Source organism: Pseudorca crassidens, chromosome 14 (assembly GCF_039906515.1).
Source record: "Pseudorca crassidens isolate mPseCra1 chromosome 14, mPseCra1.hap1, whole genome shotgun sequence".
In the NCBI taxonomy this organism is placed as follows: Eukaryota; Metazoa; Chordata; class Mammalia; order Artiodactyla; family Delphinidae; genus Pseudorca; species Pseudorca crassidens.
This window is the reverse complement of record NC_090309.1, coordinates 27909544-27932131: the sequence shown is the minus strand read 5'-3', so window position 1 is coordinate 27932131 and position 22588 is coordinate 27909544.

The following is a 22588-nucleotide window of genomic DNA, read 5'->3' as shown; positions in this document are numbered from 1 at the left end:
AAGGGTCCAGAGTTGTCCCTGGGAAAGCTGTCCTCTTCTTCTTTCTCCGGCTGGAAGTAAAGAGCTGGCAACCGACTGCCGTACGCAGACGTCCTGGGGGAGCTCCCCGGTTTCATTTGGGACGCACGTGGGTGTCTCACAGAAGAGCCCAAGTTCCTAATTGGGGGCACACCAGCATGGAATGTAAGGCTGTTTACAACTGCGTACCCTGAGGCCGTTGGAAGGCCGTACAGACGAGAGCTTTCGAGCGAACAGGGCAGCGCTTCGCCATCATCGTTGCCCGTTCACGGAGCTTAATCAAACGAATGCCTTTACTTCCTGTGGCTCAAACGCAACAGAGGAGTTGGAAGGCATACAGTGCCCTTTGACAGTTGTTACGACGAACGTGAGTGCACAGTGTCTCGTGAAAGAAATCCCTAGCACTGTTGAAGCATCCCGTTAACGCATGCTTCTTCGCTCCTATGGCACTCCGAGGTGTTACTGACGGGGGAAATCTGGACTTTTACTTGAGGCCGGGGGGGCTCACAATTCTTTTGTCGGCGAGCTCCAGAGTGCTCTTGCTGAAGCTCCCAGCAAGGACCTGAGAGCAGCAGGCCTCACACGAGTACACTCAGACGGCTTCCGTCACGAGTAAACTCAGACGTCTTATGTGAGGCCTTCCGGCAGCAAAGAGAAGGTGGGCGCGAGGAGTGTGCTTCAGGCAGCTTAGGACCCGCAACTGTCTCGTCTACCACGGAGGGGAATAAGGTTTGCCCAGGGTCGCCCAGTTTCAAAGCTGAGCTCACGTACTTATCCTCAGTGCTTTCCGATTACCTCAAGGAAACACACGGGAGGAACAGGGCCCTTCCATGGAGGCCCTTTTGGGCACAGGGACCTCTGCGTGGGATCTACTGGGTAAGTATGGCAGTACCTTAGGTAGGCCTCAGGGACCAAGGCTGTCGTCTGGCTCATGCCTTAGCTGTGTTAAGTGTGGAAAACGTGCTGGTCCTCAGGCTGGGCCCACAGCCTAGCTTTCGCTTCTGTGAGAGTGCTGTCCCGAGTCTCCTCCTGGAGCCAGTCGTCAGCACGGTGCCTTTTGGCACTGCAGTTCTCTTTCAGTCAGGGAGGCCGTGCGACTGGCAAAGGGAGTCTGTGCAGCACTGCCTTCGCGAGGCTCTTTGACGACTGGGGCACTCAACCCAGGCAAGCCAGAGAGCAGTACGTTGCCCTTGCTATGAATGTGAAGAGCTTTCTCCAGGGCCCTGTTGAGGCTAAGGTTCCTCAGAAGCCAGGAGCCGCCGTTCCGGCACGGAGAGAAGTCATCCTGCGAACTTGGCGAACGCGCTCCTATCCTGTGTGCCCCCAGGAGCGTCGCAGAGTGAAGGCGCTCCGTGGTGGAGTATGGCCTCATGGGAAACCACTGCACACCCAACTCCCCCGACGTGAAACACTGGAACTTACCTTGAGGCCTGAGGTCACCTTTCGTTCGGCCGGAGCTGAACATGTGGTGCCGTGGGAGGAGTTCCTAGAAAGGGATCGCCAGCACGGTTTTCGTTTTGAGAGAACACGCAGCCTCGGCCCACAACGACAATCCTGCCGTGCAGAGACGTCGGGCCGCTAGTGCTGTTCAGGCAGCTTTGAAGCCAAGCGCAAGGCGCCTCCAAACGGGGAGAAAGCGTACTCTCCCCTCCGCGTCCCACGTTCAAGCTGAATGACGCAGCATGTTTCTCGGAAGGCTCTGCCGAGCTATCTAGTACGAGGGAGAGAGTGCCTGCCTCTGCTGAGAAAGGTTTTGACGTGGGGATTGCTGGACATGAGGAAGAGCATTCCCCAGGCCGTGCAAAGTTTAGGCTTTGGTGACTCCGGATGGTCCCAAGGGTCCAGAGTTGTCCCTGGGAAAGCTGTCCTCTTCTTCTTTCTCCGGCTGGAAGTAAAGAGCTGGCAACCGACTGCCGTACGCAGACGTCCTGGGGGAGCTCCCCGGTTTCATTTGGGACGCACGTGGGTGTCTCACAGAAGAGCCCAAGTTCCTAATTGGGGGCACACCAGCATGGAATGTAAGGCTGTTTACAACTGCGTACCCTGAGGCCGTTGGAAGGCCGTACAGACGAGAGCTTTCGAGCGAACAGGGCAGCGCTTCGCCATCATCGTTGCCCGTTCACGGAGCTTAATCAAACGAATGCCTTTACTTCCTGTGGCTCAAACGCAACAGAGGAGTTGGAAGGCATACAGTGCCCTTTGACAGTTGTTACGACGAACGTGAGTGCACAGTGTCTCGTGAAAGAAATCCCTAGCACTGTTGAAGCATCCCGTTAACGCATGCTTCTTCGCTCCTATGGCACTCCGAGGTGTTACTGACGGGGGAAATCTGGACTTTTACTTGAGGCCGGGGGGGCTCACAATTCTTTTGTCGGCGAGCTCCAGAGTGCTCTTGCTGAAGCTCCCAGCAAGGACCTGAGAGCAGCAGGCCTCACACGAGTACACTCAGACGGCTTCCGTCACGAGTAAACTCAGACGTCTTATGTGAGGCCTTCCGGCAGCAAAGAGAAGGTGGGCGCGAGGAGTGTGCTTCAGGCAGCTTAGGACCCGCAACTGTCTCGTCTACCACGGAGGGGAATAAGGTTTGCCCAGGGTCGCCCAGTTTCAAAGCTGAGCTCACGTACTTATCCTCAGTGCTTTCCGATTACCTCAAGGAAACACACGGGAGGAACAGGGCCCTTCCATGGAGGCCCTTTTGGGCACAGGGACCTCTGCGTGGGATCTACTGGGTAAGTATGGCAGTACCTTAGGTAGGCCTCAGGGACCAAGGCTGTCGTCTGGCTCATGCCTTAGCTGTGTTAAGTGTGGAAAACGTGCTGGTCCTCAGGCTGGGCCCACAGCCTAGCTTTCGCTTCTGTGAGAGTGCTGTCCCGAGTCTCCTCCTGGAGCCAGTCGTCAGCACGGTGCCTTTTGGCACTGCAGTTCTCTTTCAGTCAGGGAGGCCGTGCGACTGGCAAAGGGAGTCTGTGCAGCACTGCCTTCGCGAGGCTCTTTGACGACTGGGGCACTCAACCCAGGCAAGCCAGAGAGCAGTACGTTGCCCTTGCTATGAATGTGAAGAGCTTTCTCCAGGGCCCTGTTGAGGCTAAGGTTCCTCAGAAGCCAGGAGCCGCCGTTCCGGCACGGAGAGAAGTCATCCTGCGAACTTGGCGAACGCGCTCCTATCCTGTGTGCCCCCAGGAGCGTCGCAGAGTGAAGGCGCTCCGTGGTGGAGTATGGCCTCATGGGAAACCACTGCACACCCAACTCCCCCGACGTGAAACACTGGAACTTACCTTGAGGCCTGAGGTCACCTTTCGTTCGGCCGGAGCTGAACATGTGGTGCCGTGGGAGGAGTTCCTAGAAAGGGATCGCCAGCACGGTTTTCGTTTTGAGAGAACACGCAGCCTCGGCCCACAACGACAATCCTGCCGTGCAGAGACGTCGGGCCGCTAGTGCTGTTCAGGCAGCTTTGAAGCCAAGCGCAAGGCGCCTCCAAACGGGGAGAAAGCGTACTCTCCCCTCCGCGTCCCACGTTCAAGCTGAATGACGCAGCGTGTTTCTCGGAAGGCTCTGCCGAGCTATCTAGTACGAGGGAGAGAGTGCCTGCCTCTGCTGAGAAAGGTTTTGACGTGGGGATTGCTGGCCATGAGGAAGAGCGTTCCCCAGGCCGTGCAAAGTTTAGGCTTTGGTGACTCCGGATGGTCCCAAGGGTCCAGAGTTGTCCCTGGGAAAGCTGTCCTCTTCTTCTTTCTCCGGCTGGAAGTAAAGAGCTGGCAACCGACTGCCGTACGCAGACGTCCTGGGGGAGCTCCCCGGTTTCATTTGGGACGCACGTGGGTGTCTCACAGAAGAGCCCAAGTTCCTAATTGGGGGCACACCAGCATGGAATGTAAGGCTGTTTACAACTGCGTACCCTGAGGCCGTTGGAAGGCCGTACAGACGAGAGCTTTCGAGCGAACGGGGCAGCGCTTCGCCATCATCGTTGCCCGTTCACGGAGCTTAATCAAACGAATGCCTTTACTTCCTGTGGCTCAAACGCAACAGAGGAGTTGGAAGGCATACAGTGCCCTTTGACAGTTGTTACGACGAACGTGAGTGCACAGTGTCTCGTGAAAGAAATCCCTAGCACTGTTGAAGCATCCCGTTAACGCATGCTTCTTCGCTCCTATGGCACTCCGAGGTGTTACTGACGGGGGAAATCTGGACTTTTACTTGAGGCCGGGGGGGCTCACAATTCTTTTGTCGGCGAGCTCCAGAGTGCTCTTGCTGAAGCTCCCAGCAAGGACCTGAGAGCAGCAGGCCTCACACGAGTACACTCAGACGGCTTCCGTCACGAGTAAACTCAGACGTCTTATGTGAGGCCTTCCGGCAGCAAAGAGAAGGTGGGCGCGAGGAGTGTGCTTCAGGCAGCTTAGGACCCGCAACTGTCTCGTCTACCACGGAGGGGAATAAGGTTTGCCCAGGGTCGCCCAGTTTCAAAGCTGAGCTCACGTACTTATCCTCAGTGCTTTCCGATTACCTCAAGGAAACACACGGGAGGAACAGGGCCCTTCCATGGAGGCCCTTTTGGGCACAGGGACCTCTGCGTGGGATCTACTGGGTAAGTATGGCAGTACCTTAGGTAGGCCTCAGGGACCAAGGCTGTCGTCTGGCTCATGCCTTAGCTGTGTTAAGTGTGGAAAACGTGCTGGTCCTCAGGCTGGGCCCACAGCCTAGCTTTCGCTTCTGTGAGAGTGCTGTCCCGAGTCTCCTCCTGGAGCCAGTCGTCAGCACGGTGCCTTTTGGCACTGCAGTTCTCTTTCAGTCAGGGAGGCCGTGCGACTGGCAAAGGGAGTCTGTGCAGCACTGCCTTCGCGAGGTTCTTTGACGACTGGGGCACTCAACCCAGGCAAGCCAGAGAGCAGTACGTTGCCCTTGCTATGAATGTGAAGAGCTTTCTCCAGGGCCCTGTTGAGGCTAAGGTTCCTCAGAAGCCAGGAGCCGCCGTTCCGGCACGGAGAGAAGTCATCCTGCGAACTTGGCGAACGCGCTCCTATCCTGTGTGCCCCCAGGAGCGTCGCAGAGTGAAGGCGCTCCGTGGTGGAGTATGGCCTCATGGGAAACCACTGCACACCCAACTCCCCCGACGTGAAACACTGGAACTTACCTTGAGGCCTGAGGTCACCTTTCGTTCGGCCGGAGCTGAACATGTGGTGCCGTGGGAGGAGTTCCTAGAAAGGGATCGCCAGCACGGTTTTCGTTTTGAGAGAACACGCAGCCTCGGCCCACAACGACAATCCTGCCGTGCAGAGACGTCGGGCCGCTAGTGCTGTTCAGGCAGCTTTGAAGCCAAGCGCAAGGCGCCTCCAAACGGGGAGAAAGCGTACTCTCCCCTCCGCGTCCCACGTTCAAGCTGAATGACGCAGCGTGTTTCTCGGAAGGCTCTGCCGAGCTATCTAGTACGAGGGAGAGAGTGCCTGCCTCTGCTGAGAAAGGTTTTGACGTGGGGATTGCTGGCCATGAGGAAGAGCGTTCCCCAGGCCGTGCAAAGTTTAGGCTTTGGTGACTCCGGATGGTCCCAAGGGTCCAGAGTTGTCCCTGGGAAAGCTGTCCTCTTCTTCTTTCTCCGGCTGGAAGTAAAGAGCTGGCAACCGACTGCCGTACGCAGACGTCCTGGGGGAGCTCCCCGGTTTCATTTGGGACGCACGTGGGTGTCTCACAGAAGAGCCCAAGTTCCTAATTGGGGGCACACCAGCATGGAATGTAAGGCTGTTTACAACTGCGTACCCTGAGGCCGTTGGAAGGCCGTACAGCCGAGAGCTTTCGAGCGAACAGGGCAGCGCTTCGCCATCATCGTTGCCCGTTCACGGAGCTTAATCAAACGAATGCCTTTACTTCCTGTGGCTCAAACGCAACAGAGGAGTTGGAAGGCATACAGTGCCCTTTGACAGTTGTTACGACGAACGTGAGTGCACAGTGTCTCGTGAAAGAAATCCCTAGCACTGTTGAAGCATCCCGTTAACGCATGCTTCTTCGCTCCTATGGCACTCCGAGGTGTTACTGACGGGGGAAATCTGGACTTTTACTTGAGGCCGGGGGGGCTCACAATTCTTTTGTCGGCGAGCTCCAGAGTGCTCTTGCTGAAGCTCCCAGCAAGGACCTGAGAGCAGCAGGCCTCACACGAGTACACTCAGACGGCTTCCGTCACGAGTAAACTCAGACCTCTTATGTGAGGCCTTCCGGCAGCAAAGAGAAGGTGGGCGCGAGGAGTGTGCTTCAGGCAGCTTAGGACCCGCAACTGTCTCGTCTACCACGGAGGGGAATAAGGTTTGCCCAGGGTCGCCCAGTTTCAAAGCTGAGCTCACGTACTTATCCTCAGTGGTTTCCGATTACCTCAAGGAAACACACGGGAGGAACAGGGCCCTTCCATGGAGGCCCTTTTGGGCACAGGGACCTCTGCGTGGGATCTACTGGGTAAGTATGGCAGTACCTTAGGTAGGCCTCAGGGACCAAGGCTGTCGTCTGGCTCATGCCTTAGCTGTGTTAAGTGTGGAAAACGTGCTGGTCCTCAGGCTGGGCCCACAGCCTAGCTTTCGCTTCTGTGAGAGTGCTGTCCCGAGTCTCCTCCTGGAGCCAGTCGTCAGCACGGTGCCTTTTGGCACTGCAGTTCTCTTTCAGTCAGGGAGGCCGTGCGACTGGCAAAGGGAGTCTGTGCAGCACTGCCTTCGCGAGGCTCTTTGACGACAGGGGCACTCAACCCAGGCAAGCCAGAGAGCAGTACGTTGCCCTTGCTATGAATGTGAAGAGCTTTCTCCAGGGCCCTGTTGAGGCTAAGGTTCCTCAGAAGCCAGGAGCCGCCGTTCCGGCACGGAGAGAAGTCATCCTGCGAACTTGGCGAACGCGCTCCTATCCTGTGTGCCCCCAGGAGCGTCGCAGAGTGAAGGCGCTCCGTGGTGGAGTATGGCCTCATGGGAAACCACTGCACACCCAACTCCCCCGACGTGAAACACTGGAACTTACCTTGAGGCCTGAGGTCACCTTTCGTTCGGCCGGAGCTGAACATGTGGTGCCGTGGGAGGAGTTCCTAGAAAGGGATCGCCAGCACGGTTTTCGTTTTGAGAGAACACGCAGCCTCGGCCCACAACGACAATCCTGCCGTGCAGAGACGTCGGGCCGCTAGTGCTGTTCAGGCAGCTTTGAAGCCAAGCGCAAGGCGCCTCCAAACGGGGAGAAAGCGTACTCTCCCCTCCGCGTCCCACGTTCAAGCTGAATGACGCAGCGTGTTTCTCGGAAGGCTCTGCCGAGCTATCTAGTACGAGGGAGAGAGTGCCTGCCTCTGCTGAGAAAGGTTTTGACGTGGGGATTGCTGGCCATGAGGAAGAGCGTTCCCCAGGCCGTGCAAAGTTTAGGCTTTGGTGACTCCGGATGGTCCCAAGGGTCCAGAGTTGTCCCTGGGAAAGCTGTCCTCTTCTTCTTTCTCCGGCTGGAAGTAAAGAGCTGGCAACCGACTGCCGTACGCAGACGTCCTGGGGGAGCTCCCCGGTTTCATTTGGGACGCACGTGGGTGTCTCACAGAAGAGCCCAAGTTCCTAATTGGGGGCACACCAGCATGGAATGTAAGGCTGTTTACAACTGCGTACCCTGAGGCCGTTGGAAGGCCGTACAGACGAGAGCTTTCGAGCGAACGGGGCAGCGCTTCGCCATCATCGTTGCCCGTTCACGGAGCTTAATCAAACGAATGCCTTTACTTCCTGTGGCTCAAACGCAACAGAGGAGTTGGAAGGCATACAGTGCCCTTTGACAGTTGTTACGACGAACGTGAGTGCACAGTGTCTCGTGAAAGAAATCCCTAGCACTGTTGAAGCATCCCGTTAACGCATGCTTCTTCGCTCCTATGGCACTCCGAGGTGTTACTGACGGGGGAAGTCTGGACTTTTACTTGAGGCCGGGGGGGCTCACAATTCTTTTGTCGGCGAGCTCCAGAGTGCTCTTGCTGAAGCTCCCAGCAAGGACCTGAGAGCAGCAGGCCTCACACGAGTACACTCAGACGGCTTCCGTCACGAGTAAACTCAGACGTCTTATGTGAGGCCTTCCGGCAGCAAAGAGAAGGTGGGCGCGAGGAGTGTGCTTCAGGCAGCTTAGGACCCGCAACTGTCTCGTCTACCACGGAGGGGAATAAGGTTTGCCCAGGGTCGCCCAGTTTCAAAGCTGAGCTCACGTACTTATCCTCAGTGCTTTCCGATTACCTCAAGGAAACACACGGGAGGAACAGGGCCCTTCCATGGAGGCCCTTTTGGGCACAGGGACCTCTGCGTGGGATCTACTGGGTAAGTATGGCAGTACCTTAGGTAGGCCTCAGGGACCAAGGCTGTCGTCTGGCTCATGCCTTAGCTGTGTTAAGTGTGGAAAACGTGCTGGTCCTCAGGCTGGGCCCACAGCCTAGCTTTCGCTTCTGTGAGAGTGCTGTCCCGAGTCTCCTCCTGGAGCCAGTCGTCAGCACGGTGCCTTTTGGCACTGCAGTTCTCTTTCAGTCAGGGAGGCCGTGCGACTGGCAAAGGGAGTCTGTGCAGCACTGCCTTCGCGAGGCTCTTTGACGACTGGGGCACTCAACCCAGGCAAGCCAGAGAGCAGTACGTTGCCCTTGCTATGAATGTGAAGAGCTTTCTCCAGGGCCCTGTTGAGGCTAAGGTTCCTCAGAAGCCAGGAGCCGCCGTTCCGGCACGGAGAGAAGTCATCCTGCGAACTTGGCGAACGCGCTCCTATCCTGTGTGCCCCCAGGAGCGTCGCAGAGTGAAGGCGCTCCGTGGTGGTGTATGGCCTCATGGGAAACCACTGCACACCCAACTCCCCCGACGTGAAACACTGGAACTTACCTTGAGGCCTGAGGTCACCTTTCGTTCGGCCGGAGCTGAACATGTGGTGCCGTGGGAGGAGTTCCTAGAAAGGGATCGCCAGCACGGTTTTCGTTTTGAGAGAACACGCAGCCTCGGCCCACAACGACAATCCTGCCGTGCAGAGACGTCGGGCCGCTAGTGCTGTTCAGGCAGCTTTGAAGCCAAGCGCAAGGCGCCTCCAAACGGGGAGAAAGCGTACTCTCCCCTCCGCGTCCCACGTTCAAGCTGAATGACGCAGCGTGTTTCTCGGAAGGCTCTGCCGAGCTATCTAGTACGAGGGAGAGAGTGCCTGCCTCTGCTGAGAAAGGTTTTGACGTGGGGATTGCTGGCCATGAGGAAGAGCGTTCCCCAGGCCGTGCAAAGTTTAGGCTTTGGTGACTCCGGATGGTCCCAAGGGTCCAGAGTTGTCCCTGGGAAAGCTGTCCTCTTCTTCTTTCTCCGGCTGGAAGTAAACAGCTGGCAACCGACTGCCGTACGCAGACGTCCTGGGGGAGCTCCCCGGTTTCATTTGGGACGCACGTGGGTGTCTCACAGAAGAGCCCAAGTTCCTAATTGGGGGCACACCAGCATGGAATGTAAGGCTGTTTACAACTGCGTACCCTGAGGCCGTTGGAAGGCCGTACAGACGAGAGCTTTCGAGCGAACGGGGCAGCGCTTCGCCATCATCGTTGCCCGTTCACGGAGCTTAATCAAACGAATGCCTTTACTTCCTGTGGCTCAAACGCAACAGAGGAGTTGGAAGGCATACAGTGCCCTTTGACAGTTGTTACGACGAACGTGAGTGCACAGTGTCTCGTGAAAGAAATCCCTAGCACTGTTGAAGCATCCCGTTAACGCATGCTTCTTCGCTCCTATGGCACTCCGAGGTGTTACTGACGGGGGAAATCTGGACTTTTACTTGAGGCCGGGGGGGCTCACAATTCTTTTGTCGGCGAGCTCCAGAGTGCTCTTGCTGAAGCTCCCAGCAAGGACCTGAGAGCAGCAGGCCTCACACGAGTACACTCAGACGGCTTCCGTCACGAGTAAACTCAGACGTCTTATGTGAGGCCTTCCGGCAGCAAAGAGAAGGTGGGCGCGAGGAGTGTGCTTCAGGCAGCTTAGGACCCGCAACTGTCTCGTCTACCACGGAGGGGAATAAGGTTTGCCCAGGGTCGCCCAGTTTCAAAGCTGAGCTCACGTACTTATCCTCAGTGGTTTCCGATTACCTCAAGGAAACACACGGGAGGAACAGGGCCCTTCCATGGAGGCCCTTTTGGGCACAGGGACCTCTGCGTGGGATCTACTGGGTAAGTATGGCAGTACCTTAGGTAGGCCTCAGGGACCAAGGCTGTCGTCTGGCTCATGCCTTAGCTGTGTTAAGTGTGGAAAACGTGCTGGTCCTCAGGCTGGGCCCACAGCCTAGCTTTCGCTTCTGTGAGAGTGCTGTCCCGAGTCTCCTCCTGGAGCCAGTCGTCAGCACGGTGCCTTTTGGCACTGCAGTTCTCTTTCAGTCAGGGAGGCCGTGCGACTGGCAAAGGGAGTCTGTGCAGCACTGCCTTCGCGAGGCTCTTTGACGACTGGGGCACTCAACCCAGGCAAGCCAGAGAGCAGTACGTTGCCCTTGCTATGAATGTGAAGAGCTTTCTCCAGGGCCCTGTTGAGGCTAAGGTTCCTCAGAAGCCAGGAGCCGCCGTTCCGGCACGGAGAGAAGTCATCCTGCGAACTTGGCGAACGCGCTCCTATCCTGTGTGCCCCCAGGAGCGTCGCAGAGTGAAGGCGCTCCGTGGTGGAGTATGGCCTCATGGGAAACCACTGCACACCCAACTCCCCCGACGTGAAACACTGGAACTTACCTTGAGGCCTGAGGTCACCTTTCGTTCGGCCGGAGCTGAACATGTGGTGCCGTGGGAGGAGTTCCTAGAAAGGGATCGCCAGCACGGTTTTCGTTTTGAGAGAACACGCAGCCTCGGCCCACAACGACAATCCTGCCGTGCAGAGACGTCGGGCCGCTAGTGCTGTTCAGGCAGCTTTGAAGCCAAGCGCAAGGCGCCTCCAAACGGGGAGAAAGCGTACTCTCCCCTCCGCGTCCCACGTTCAAGCTGAATGACGCAGCGTGTTTCTCGGAAGGCTCTGCCGAGCTATCTAGTACGAGGGAGAGAGTGCCTGCCTCTGCTGAGAAAGGTTTTGACGTGGGGATTGCTGGCCATGAGGAAGAGCGTTCCCCAGGCCGTGCAAAGTTTAGGCTTTGGTGACTCCGGATGGTCCCAAGGGTCCAGAGTTGTCCCTGGGAAAGCTGTCCTCTTCTTCTTTCTCCGGCTGGAAGTAAAGAGCTGGCAACCGACTGCCGTACGCAGACGTCCTGGGGGAGCTCCCCGGTTTCATTTGGGACGCACGTGGGTGTCTCACAGAAGAGCCCAAGTTCCTAATTGGGGGCACACCAGCATGGAATGTAAGGCTGTTTACAACTGCGTACCCTGAGGCCGTTGGAAGGCCGTACAGACGAGAGCTTTCGAGCGAACGGGGCAGCGCTTCGCCATCATCGTTGCCCGTTCACGGAGCTTAATCAAACGAATGCCTTTACTTCCTGTGGCTCAAACGCAACAGAGGAGTTGGAAGGCATACAGTGCCCTTTGACAGTTGTTACGACGAACGTGAGTGCACAGTGTCTCGTGAAAGAAATCCCTAGCACTGTTGAAGCATCCCGTTAACGCATGCTTCTTCGCTCCTATGGCACTCCGAGGTGTTACTGACGGGGGAAATCTGGACTTTTACTTGAGGCCGGGGGGGCTCACAATTCTTTTGTCGGCGAGCTCCAGAGTGCTCTTGCTGAAGCTCCCAGCAAGGACCTGAGAGCAGCAGGCCTCACACGAGTACACTCAGACGGCTTCCGTCACGAGTAAACTCAGACGTCTTATGTGAGGCCTTCCGGCAGCAAAGAGAAGGTGGGCGCGAGGAGTGTGCTTCAGGCAGCTTAGGACCCGCAACTGTCTCGTCTACCACGGAGGGGAATAAGGTTTGCCCAGGGTCGCCCAGTTTCAAAGCTGAGCTCACGTAGTTATCCTCAGTGGTTTCCGATTACCTCAAGGAAACACACGGGAGGAACAGGGCCCTTCCATGGAGGCCCTTTTGGGCACAGGGACCTCTGCGTGGGATCTACTGGGTAAGTATGGCAGTACCTTAGGTAGGCCTCAGGGACCAAGGCTGTCGTCTGGCTCATGCCTTAGCTGTGTTAAGTGTGGAAAACGTGCTGGTCCTCAGGCTGGGCCCACAGCCTAGCTTTCGCTTCTGTGAGAGTGCTGTCCCGAGTCTCCTCCTGGAGCCAGTCGTCAGCACGGTGCCTTTTGGCACTGCAGTTCTCTTTCAGTCAGGGAGGCCGTGCGACTGGCAAAGGGAGTCTGTGCAGCACTGCCTTCGCGAGGCTCTTTGACGACTGGGGCACTCAACCCAGGCAAGCCAGAGAGCAGTACGTTGCCCTTGCTATGAATGTGAAGAGCTTTCTCCAGGGCCCTGTTGAGGCTAAGGTTCCTCAGAAGCCAGGAGCCGCCGTTCCGGCACGGAGAGAAGTCATCCTGCGAACTTGGCGAACGCGCTCCTATCCTGTGTGCCCCCAGGAGCGTAGCAGAGTGAAGGCGCTCCGTGGTGGAGTATGGCCTCATGGGAAACCACTGCACACCCAACTCCCCCGACGTGAGACACTGGAACTTACCTTGAGGCCTGAGGTCACCTTTCGTTCGGCCGGAGCTGAACATGTGGTGCCGTGGGAGGAGTTCCTAGAAAGGGATCGCCAGCACGGTTTTCGTTTTGAGAGAACACGCAGCCTCGGCCCACAACGACAATCCTGCCGTGCAGAGACGTCGGGCCGCTAGTGCTGTTCAGGCAGCTTTGAAGCCAAGCGCAAGGCGCCTCCAAACGGGGAGAAAGCGTACTCTCCCCTCCGCGTCCCACGTTCAAGCTGAATGACGCAGCGTGTTTCTCGGAAGGCTCTGCCGAGCTATCTAGTACGAGGGAGAGAGTGCCTGCCTCTGCTGAGAAAGGTTTTGACGTGGGGATTGCTGGCCATGAGGAAGAGCGTTCCCCAGGCCGTGCAAAGTTTAGGCTTTGGTGACTCCGGATGGTCCCAAGGGTCCAGAGTTGTCCCTGGGAAAGCTGTCCTCTTCTTCTTTCTCCGGCTGGAAGTAAAGAGCTGGCAACCGACTGCCGTACGCAGACGTCCTGGGGGAGCTCCCCGGTTTCATTTGGGACGCACGTGGGTGTCTCACAGAAGAGCCCAAGTTCCTAATTGGGGGCACACCAGCATGGAATGTAAGGCTGTTTACAACTGCGTACCCTGAGGCCGTTGGAAGGCCGTACAGACGAGAGCTTTCGAGCGAACGGGGCAGCGCTTCGCCATCATCGTTGCCCGTTCACGGAGCTTAATCAAACGAATGCCTTTACTTCCTGTGGCTCAAACGCAACAGAGGAGTTGGAAGGCATACAGTGCCCTTTGACAGTTGTTACGACGAACGTGAGTGCACAGTGTCTCGTGAAAGAAATCCCTAGCACTGTTGAAGCATCCCGTTAACGCATGCTTCTTCGCTCCTATGGCACTCCGAGGTGTTACTGACGGGGGAAATCTGGACTTTTACTTGAGGCCCGGGGGGGCTCACAATTCTTTTGTCGGCGAGCTCCAGAGTGCTCTTGCTGAAGCTCCCAGCAAGGACCTGAGAGCAGCAGGCCTCACACGAGTACACTCAGACGGCTTCCGTCACGAGTAAACTCAGACGTCTTATGTGAGGCCTTCCAGCAGCAAAGAGAAGGTGGGCGCGAGGAGTGTGCTTCAGGCAGCTTAGGACCCGCAACTGTCTCGTCTACCACGGAGGGGAATAAGGTTTGCCCAGGGTCGCCCAGTTTCAAAGCTGAGCTCACGTAGTTATCCTCAGTGGTTTCCGATTACCTCAAGGAAACACACGGGAGGAACAGGGCCCTTCCATGGAGGCCCTTTTGGGCACAGGGACCTCTGCGTGGGATCTACTGGGTAAGTATGGCAGTACCTTAGGTAGGCCTCAGGGACCAAGGCTGTCGTCTGGCTCATGCCTTAGCTGTGTTAAGTGTGGAAAACGTGCTGGTCCTCAGGCTGGGCCCACAGCCTAGCTTTCGCTTCTGTGAGAGTGCTGTCCCGAGTCTCCTCCTGGAGCCAGTCGTCAGCACGGTGCCTTTTGGCACTGCAGTTCTCTTTCAGTCAGGGAGGCCGTGCGACTGGCAAAGGGAGTCTGTGCAGCACTGCCTTCGCGAGGCTCTTTGACGACTGGGGCACTCAACCCAGGCAAGCCAGAGAGCAGTACGTTGCCCTTGCTATGAATGTGAAGAGCTTTCTCCAGGGCCCTGTTGAGGCTAAGGTTCCTCAGAAGCCAGGAGCCGCCGTTCCGGCACGGAGAGAAGTCATCCTGCGAACTTGGCGAACGCGCTCCTATCCTGTGTGCCCCCAGGAGCGTCGCAGAGTGAAGGCGCTCCGTGGTGGAGTATGGCCTCATGGGAAACCACTGCACACCCAACTCCCCCGACGTGAAACACTGGAACTTACCTTGAGGCCTGAGGTCACCTTTCGTTCGGCCGGAGCTGAACATGTGGTGCCGTGGGAGGAGTTCCTAGAAAGGGATCGCCAGCACGGTTTTCGTTTTGAGAGAACACGCAGCCTCGGCCCACAACGACAATCCTGCCGTGCAGAGACGTCGGGCCGCTAGTGCTGTTCAGGCAGCTTTGAAGCCAAGCGCAAGGCGCCTCCAAACGGGGAGAAAGCGTACTCTCCCCTCCGCGTCCCACGTTCAAGCTGAATGACGCAGCGTGTTTCTCGGAAGGCTCTGCCGAGCTATCTAGTACGAGGGAGAGAGTGCCTGCCTCTGCTGAGAAAGGTTTTGACGTGGGGATTGCTGGCCATGAGGAAGAGCGTTCCCCAGGCCGTGCAAAGTTTAGGCTTTGGTGACTCCGGATGGTCCCAAGGGTCCAGAGTTGTCCCTGGGAAAGCTGTCCTCTTCTTCTTTCTCCGGCTGGAAGTAAAGAGCTGGCAACCGACTGCCGTACGCAGACGTCCTGGGGGAGCTCCCCGGTTTCATTTGGGACGCACGTGGGTGTCTCACAGAAGAGCCCAAGTTCCTAATTGGGGGCACACCAGCATGGAATGTAAGGCTGTTTACAACTGCGTACCCTGAGGCCGTTGGAAGGCCGTACAGACGAGAGCTTTCGAGCGAACGGGGCAGCGCTTCGCCATCATCGTTGCCCGTTCACGGAGCTTAATCAAACGAATGCCTTTACTTCCTGTGGCTCAAACGCAACAGAGGAGTTGGAAGGCATACAGTGCCCTTTGACAGTTGTTACGACGAACGTGAGTGCACAGTGTCTCGTGAAAGAAATCCCTAGCACTGTTGAAGCATCCCGTTAACGCATGCTTCTTCGCTCCTATGGCACTCCGAGGTGTTACTGACGGGGGAAATCTGGACTTTTACTTGAGGCCGGGGGGGCTCACAATTCTTTTGTCGGCGAGCTCCAGAGTGCTCTTGCTGAAGCTCCCAGCAAGGACCTGAGAGCAGCAGGCCTCACACGAGTACACTCAGACGGCTTCCGTCACGAGTAAACTCAGACGTCTTATGTGAGGCCTTCCGGCAGCAAAGAGAAGGTGGGCGCGAGGAGTGTGCTTCAGGCAGCTTAGGACCCGCAACTGTCTCGTCTACCACGGAGGGGAATAAGGTTTGCCCAGGGTCGCCCAGTTTCAAAGCTGAGCTCACGTACTTATCCTCAGTGGTTTCCGATTACCTCAAGGAAACACACGGGAGGAACAGGGCCCTTCCATGGAGGCCCTTTTGGGCACAGGGACCTCTGCGTGGGATCTACTGGGTAAGTATGGCAGTACCTTAGGTAGGCCTCAGGGACCAAGGCTGTCGTCTGGCTCATGCCTTAGCTGTGTTAAGTGTGGAAAACGTGCTGGTCCTCAGGCTGGGCCCACAGCCTAGCTTTCGCTTCTGTGAGAGTGCTGTCCCGAGTCTCCTCCTGGAGCCAGTCGTCAGCACGGTGCCTTTTGGCACTGCAGTTCTCTTTCAGTCAGGGAGGCCGTGCGACTGGCAAAGGGAGTCTGTGCAGCACTGCCTTCGCGAGGCTCTTTGACGACTGGGGCACTCAACCCAGGCAAGCCAGAGAGCAGTACGTTGCCCTTGCTATGAATGTGAAGAGCTTTCTCCAGGGCCCTGTTGAGGCTAAGGTTCCTCAGAAGCCAGGAGCCGCCGTTCCGGCACGGAGAGAAGTCATCCTGCGAACTTGGCGAACGCGCTCCTATCCTGTGTGCCCCCAGGAGCGTCGCAGAGTGAAGGCGCTCCGTGGTGGAGTATGGCCTCATGGGAAACCACTGCACACCCAACTCCCCCGACGTGAAACACTGGAACTTACCTTGAGGCCTGAGGTCACATTTCGTTCGGCCGGAGCTGAACATGTGGTGCCGTGGGAGGAGTTCCTAGAAAGGGATCGCCAGCACGGTTTTCGTTTTGAGAGAACACGCAGCCTCGGCCCACAACGACAATCCTGCCGTGCAGAGACGTCGGGCCGCTAGTGCTGTTCAGGCAGCTTTGAAGCCAAGCGCAAGGCGCCTCCAAACGGGGAGAAAGCGTACTCTCCCCTCCGCGTCCCACGTTCAAGCTGAATGACGCAGCGTGTTTCTCGGAAGGCTCTGCCGAGCTATCTAGTACGAGGGAGAGAGTGCCTGCCTCTGCTGAGAAAGGTTTTGACGTGGGGATTGCTGGCCATGAGGAAGAGCGTTCCCCAGGCCGTGCAAAGTTTAGGCTTTGGTGACTCCGGATGGTCCCAAGGGTCCAGAGTTGTCCCTGGGAAAGCTGTCCTCTTCTTCTTTCTCCGGCTGGAAGTAAAGAGCTGGCAACCGACTGCCGTACGCAGACGTCCTGGGGGAGCTCCCCGGTTTCATTTGGGACGCACGTGGGTGTCTCACAGAAGAGCCCAAGTTCCTAATTGGGGGCACACCAGCATGGAATGTAAGGCTGTTTACAACTGCGTACCCTGAGGCCGTTGGAAGGCCGTACAGACGAGAGCTTTCGAGCGAACGGGGCAGCGCTTCGCCATCATCGTTGCCCGTTCACGGAGCTTAATCAAACGAATGCCTTTACTTCCTGTGGCTCAAACGCAACAGAGGAGTTGGAAGGCATACAGTGCCCTTTGACAGTTGTTACGACGAACGTGAGTGCACAGTGTCTCGTGAAAGAAATCCCTAGCACTGTTGAAGCATCCCGTTAACGCATGCTTCTTCGCTCCTATGGCACTCCGAGGTGTTACTGACGGGGGAAATCTGGACTTTTACTTGAGGCCCGGGGGGGCTCACAATTCTTTTGTCGGCGAGCTCCAGAGTGCTCTTGCTGAAGCTCCCAGCAAGGACCTGAGAGCAGCAGGCCTCACACGAGTACACTCAGACGGCTTCCGTCACGAGTAAACTCAGACGTCTTATGTGAGGCCTTCCGGCAGCAAAGAGAAGGTGGGCGCGAGGAGTGTGCTTCAGGCAGCTTAGGACCCGCAACTGTCTCGTCTACCACGGAGGGGAATAAGGTTTGCCCAGGGTCGCCCAGTTTCAAAGCTGAGCTCACGTACTTATCCTCAGTGGTTTCCGATTACCTCAAGGAAACACACGGGAGGAACAGGGCCCTTCCATGGAGGCCCTTTTGGGCACAGGGACCTCTGCGTGGGATCTACTGGGTAAGTATGGCAGTACCTTAGGTAGGCCTCAGGGACCAAGGCTGTCGTCTGGCTCATGCCTTAGCTGTGTTAAGTGTGGAAAACGTGCTGGTCCTCAGGCTGGGCCCACAGCCTAGCTTTCGCTTCTGTGAGAGTGCTGTCCCGAGTCTCCTCCTGGAGCCAGTCGTCAGCACGGTGCCTTTTGGCACTGCAGTTCTCTTTCAGTCAGGGAGGCCGTGCGACTGGCAAAGGGAGTCTGTGCAGCACTGCCTTCGCGAGGCTCTTTGACGACTGGGGCACTCAACCCAGGCAAGCCAGAGAGCAGTACGTTGCCCTTGCTATGAATGTGAAGAGCTTTCTCCAGGGCCCTGTTGAGGCTAAGGTTCCTCAGAAGCCAGGAGCCGCCGTTCCGGCACGGAGAGAAGTCATCCTGCGAACTTGGCGAACGCGCTCCTATCCTGTGTGCCCCCAGGAGCGTCGCAGAGTGAAGGCGCTCCGTGGTGGAGTATGGCCTCATGGGAAACCACTGCACACCCAACTCCCCCGACGTGAGACACTGGAACTTACCTTGAGGCCTGAGGTCACCTTTCGTTCGGCCGGAGCTGAACATGTGGTGCCGTGGGAGGAGTTCCTAGAAAGGGATCGCCAGCACGGTTTTCGTTTTGAGAGAACACGCAGCCTCGGCCCACAACGACAATCCTGCCGTGCAGAGACGTCGGGCCGCTAGTGCTGTTCAGGCAGCTTTGAAGCCAAGCGCAAGGCGCCTCCAAACGGGGAGAAAGCGTACTCTCCCCTCCGCGTCCCACGTTCAAGCTGAATGACGCAGCGTGTTTCTCGGAAGGCTCTGCCGAGCTATCTAGTACGAGGGAGAGAGTGCCTGCCTCTGCTGAGAAAGGTTTTGACGTGGGGATTGCTGGCCATGAGGAAGAGCGTTCCCCAGGCCGTGCAAAGTTTAGGCTTTGGTGACTCCGGATGGTCCCAAGGGTCCAGAGTTGTCCCTGGGAAAGCTGTCCTCTTCTTCTTTCTCCGGCTGGAAGTAAAGAGCTGGCAACCGACTGCCGTACGCAGACGTCCTGGGGGAGCTCCCCGGTTTCATTTGGGACGCACGTGGGTGTCTCACAGAAGAGCCCAAGTTCCTAATTGGGGGCACACCAGCATGGAATGTAAGGCTGTTTACAACTGTGTACCCTGAGGCCGTTGGAAGGCCGTACAGACGAGAGCTTTCGAGCGAACGGGGCAGCGCTTCGCCATCATCGTTGCCCGTTCACGGAGCTTAATCAAACGAATGCCTTTACTTCCTGTGGCTCAAACGCAACAGAGGAGTTGGAAGGCATACAGTGCCCTTTGACAGTTGTTACGACGAACGTGAGTGCACAGTGTCTCGTGAAAGAAATCCCTAGCACTGTTGAAGCATCCCGTTAACGCATGCTTCTTCGCTCCTATGGCACTCCGAGGTGTTACTGACGGGGGAAATCTGGACTTTTACTTGAGGCCCGGGGGGGCTCACAATTCTTTTGTCGGCGAGCTCCAGAGTGCTCTTGCTGAAGCTCCCAGCAAGGACCTGAGAGCAGCAGGCCTCACACGAGTACACTCAGACGGCTTCCGTCACGAGTAAACTCAGACGTCTTATGTGAGGCCTTCCGGCAGCAAAGAGAAGGTGGGCGCGAGGAGTGTGCTTCAGGCAGCTTAGGACCCGCAACTGTCTCGTCTACCACGGAGGGGAATAAGGTTTGCCCAGGGTCGCCCAGTTTCAAAGCTGAGCTCACGTACTTATCCTCAGTGGTTTCCGATTACCTCAAGGAAACACACGGGAGGAACAGGGCCCTTCCATGGAGGCCCTTTTGGGCACAGGGACCTCTGCGTGGGATCTACTGGGTAAGTATGGCAGTACCTTAGGTAGGCCTCAGGGACCAAGGCTGTCGTCTGGCTCATGCCTTAGCTGTGTTAAGTGTGGAAAACGTGCTGGTCCTCAGGCTGGGCCCACAGCCTAGCTTTCGCTTCTGTGAGAGTGCTGTCCCGAGTCTCCTCCTGGAGCCAGTCGTCAGCACGGTGCCTTTTGGCACTGCAGTTCTCTTTCAGTCAGGGAGGCCGTGCGACTGGCAAAGGGAGTCTGTGCAGCACTGCCTTCGCGAGGCTCTTTGACGACTGGGGCACTCAACCCAGGCAAGCCAGAGAGCAGTACGTTGCCCTTGCTATGAATGTGAAGAGCTTTCTCCAGGGCCCTGTTGAGGCTAAGGTTCCTCAGAAGCCAGGAGCCGCCGTTCCGGCACGGAGAGAAGTCATCCTGCGAACTTGGCGAACGCGCTCCTATCCTGTGTGCCCCCAGGAGCGTCGCAGAGTGAAGGCGCTCCGTGGTGGAGTATGGCCTCATGGGAAACCACTGCACACCCAACTCCCCCGACGTGAGACACTGGAACTTACCTTGAGGCCTGAGGTCACCTTTCGTTCGGCCGGAGCTGAACATGTGGTGCCGTGGGAGGAGTTCCTAGAAAGGGATCGCCAGCACGGTTTTCGTTTTGAGAGAACACGCAGCCTCGGCCCACAACGACAATCCTGCCGTGCAGAGACGTCGGGCCGCTAGTGCTGTTCAGGCAGCTTTGAAGCCAAGCGCAAGGCGCCTCCAAACGGGGAGAAAGCGTACTCTCCCCTCCGCGTCCCACGTTCAAGCTGAATGACGCAGCGTGTTTCTCGGAAGGCTCTGCCGAGCTATCTAGTACGAGGGAGAGAGTGCCTGCCTCTGCTGAGAAAGGTTTTGACGTGGGGATTGCTGGCCATGAGGAAGAGCGTTCCCCAGGCCGTGCAAAGTTTAGGCTTTGGTGACTCCGGATGGTCCCAAGGGTCCAGAGTTGTCCCTGGGAAAGCTGTCCTCTTCTTCTTTCTCCGGCTGGAAGTAAAGAGCTGGCAACCGACTGCCGTACGCAGACGTCCTGGGGGAGCTCCCCGGTTTCATTTGGGACGCACGTGGGTGTCTCACAGAAGAGCCCAAGTTCCTAATTGGGGGCACACCAGCATGGAATGTAAGGCTGTTTACAACTGTGTACCCTGAGGCCGTTGGAAGGCCGTACAGACGAGAGCTTTCGAGCGAACGGGGCAGCGCTTCGCCATCATCGTTGCCCGTTCACGGAGCTTAATCAAACGAATGCCTTTACTTCCTGTGGCTCAAACGCAACAGAGGAGTTGGAAGGCATACAGTGCCCTTTGACAGTTGTTACGACGAACGTGAGTGCACAGTGTCTCGTGAAAGAAATCCCTAGCACTGTTGAAGCATCCCGTTAACGCATGCTTCTTCGCTCCTATGGCACTCCGAGGTGTTACTGACGGGGGAAATCTGGACTTTTACTTGAGGCCCGGGGGGGCTCACAATTCTTTTGTCGGCGAGCTCCAGAGTGCTCTTGCTGAAGCTCCCAGCAAGGACCTGAGAGCAGCAGGCCTCACACGAGTACACTCAGACGGCTTCCGTCACGAGTAAACTCAGACGTCTTATGTGAGGCCTTCCGGCAGCAAAGAGAAGGTGGGCGCGAGGAGTGTGCTTCAGGCAGCTTAGGACCCGCAACTGTCTCGTCTACCACGGAGGGGAATAAGGTTTGCCCAGGGTCGCCCAGTTTCAAAGCTGAGCTCACGTACTTATCCTCAGTGGTTTCCGATTACCTCAAGGAAACACACGGGAGGAACAGGGCCCTTCCATGGAGGCCCTTTTGGGCACAGGGACCTCTGCGTGGGATCTACTGGGTAAGTATGGCAGTACCTTAGGTAGGCCTCAGGGACCAAGGCTGTCGTCTGGCTCATGCCTTAGCTGTGTTAAGTGTGGAAAACGTGCTGGTCCTCAGGCTGGGCCCACAGCCTAGCTTTCGCTTCTGTGAGAGTGCTGTCCCGAGTCTCCTCCTGGAGCCAGTCGTCAGCACGGTGCCTTTTGGCACTGCAGTTCTCTTTCAGTCAGGGAGGCCGTGCGACTGGCAAAGGGAGTCTGTGCAGCACTGCCTTCGCGAGGCTCTTTGACGACTGGGGCACTCAACCCAGGCAAGCCAGAGAGCAGTACGTTGCCCTTGCTATGAATGTGAAGAGCTTTCTCCAGGGCCCTGTTGAGGCTAAGGTTCCTCAGAAGCCAGGAGCCGCCGTTCCGGCACGGAGAGAAGTCATCCTGCGAACTTGGCGAACGCGCTCCTATCCTGTGTGCCCCCAGGAGCGTCGCAGAGTGAAGGCGCTCCGTGGTGGAGTATGGCCTCATGGGAAACCACTGCACACCCAACTCCCCCGACGTGAAACACTGGAACTTACCTTGAGGCCTGAGGTCACCTTTCGTTCGGCCGGAGCTGAACATGTGGTGCCGTGGGAGGAGTTCCTAGAAAGGGATCGCCAGCACGGTTTTCGTTTTGAGAGAACACGCAGCCTCGGCCCACAACGACAATCCTGCCGTGCAGAGACGTCGGGCCGCTAGTGCTGTTCAGGCAGCTTTGAAGCCAAGCGCAAGGCGCCTCCAAACGGGGAGAAAGCGTACTCTCCCCTCCGCGTCCCACGTTCAAGCTGAATGACGCAGCGTGTTTCTCGGAAGGCTCTGCCGAGCTATCTAGTACGAGGGAGAGAGTGCCTGCCTCTGCTGAGAAAGGTTTTGACGTGGGGATTGCTGGCCATGAGGAAGAGCGTTCCCCAGGCCGTGCAAAGTTTAGGCTTTGGTGACTCCGGATGGTCCCAAGGGTCCAGAGTTGTCCCTGGGAAAGCTGTCCTCTTCTTCTTTCTCCGGCTGGAAGTAAAGAGCTGGCAACCGACTGCCGTACGCAGACGTCCTGGGGGAGCTCCCCGGTTTCATTTGGGACGCACGTGGGTGTCTCACAGAAGAGCCCAAGTTCCTAATTGGGGGCACACCAGCATGGAATGTAAGGCTGTTTACAACTGCGTACCCTGAGGCCGTTGGAAGGCCGTACAGACGAGAGCTTTCGAGCGAACGGGGCAGCGCTTCGCCATCATCGTTGCCCGTTCACGGAGCTTAATCAAACGAATGCCTTTACTTCCTGTGGCTCAAACGCAACAGAGGAGTTGGA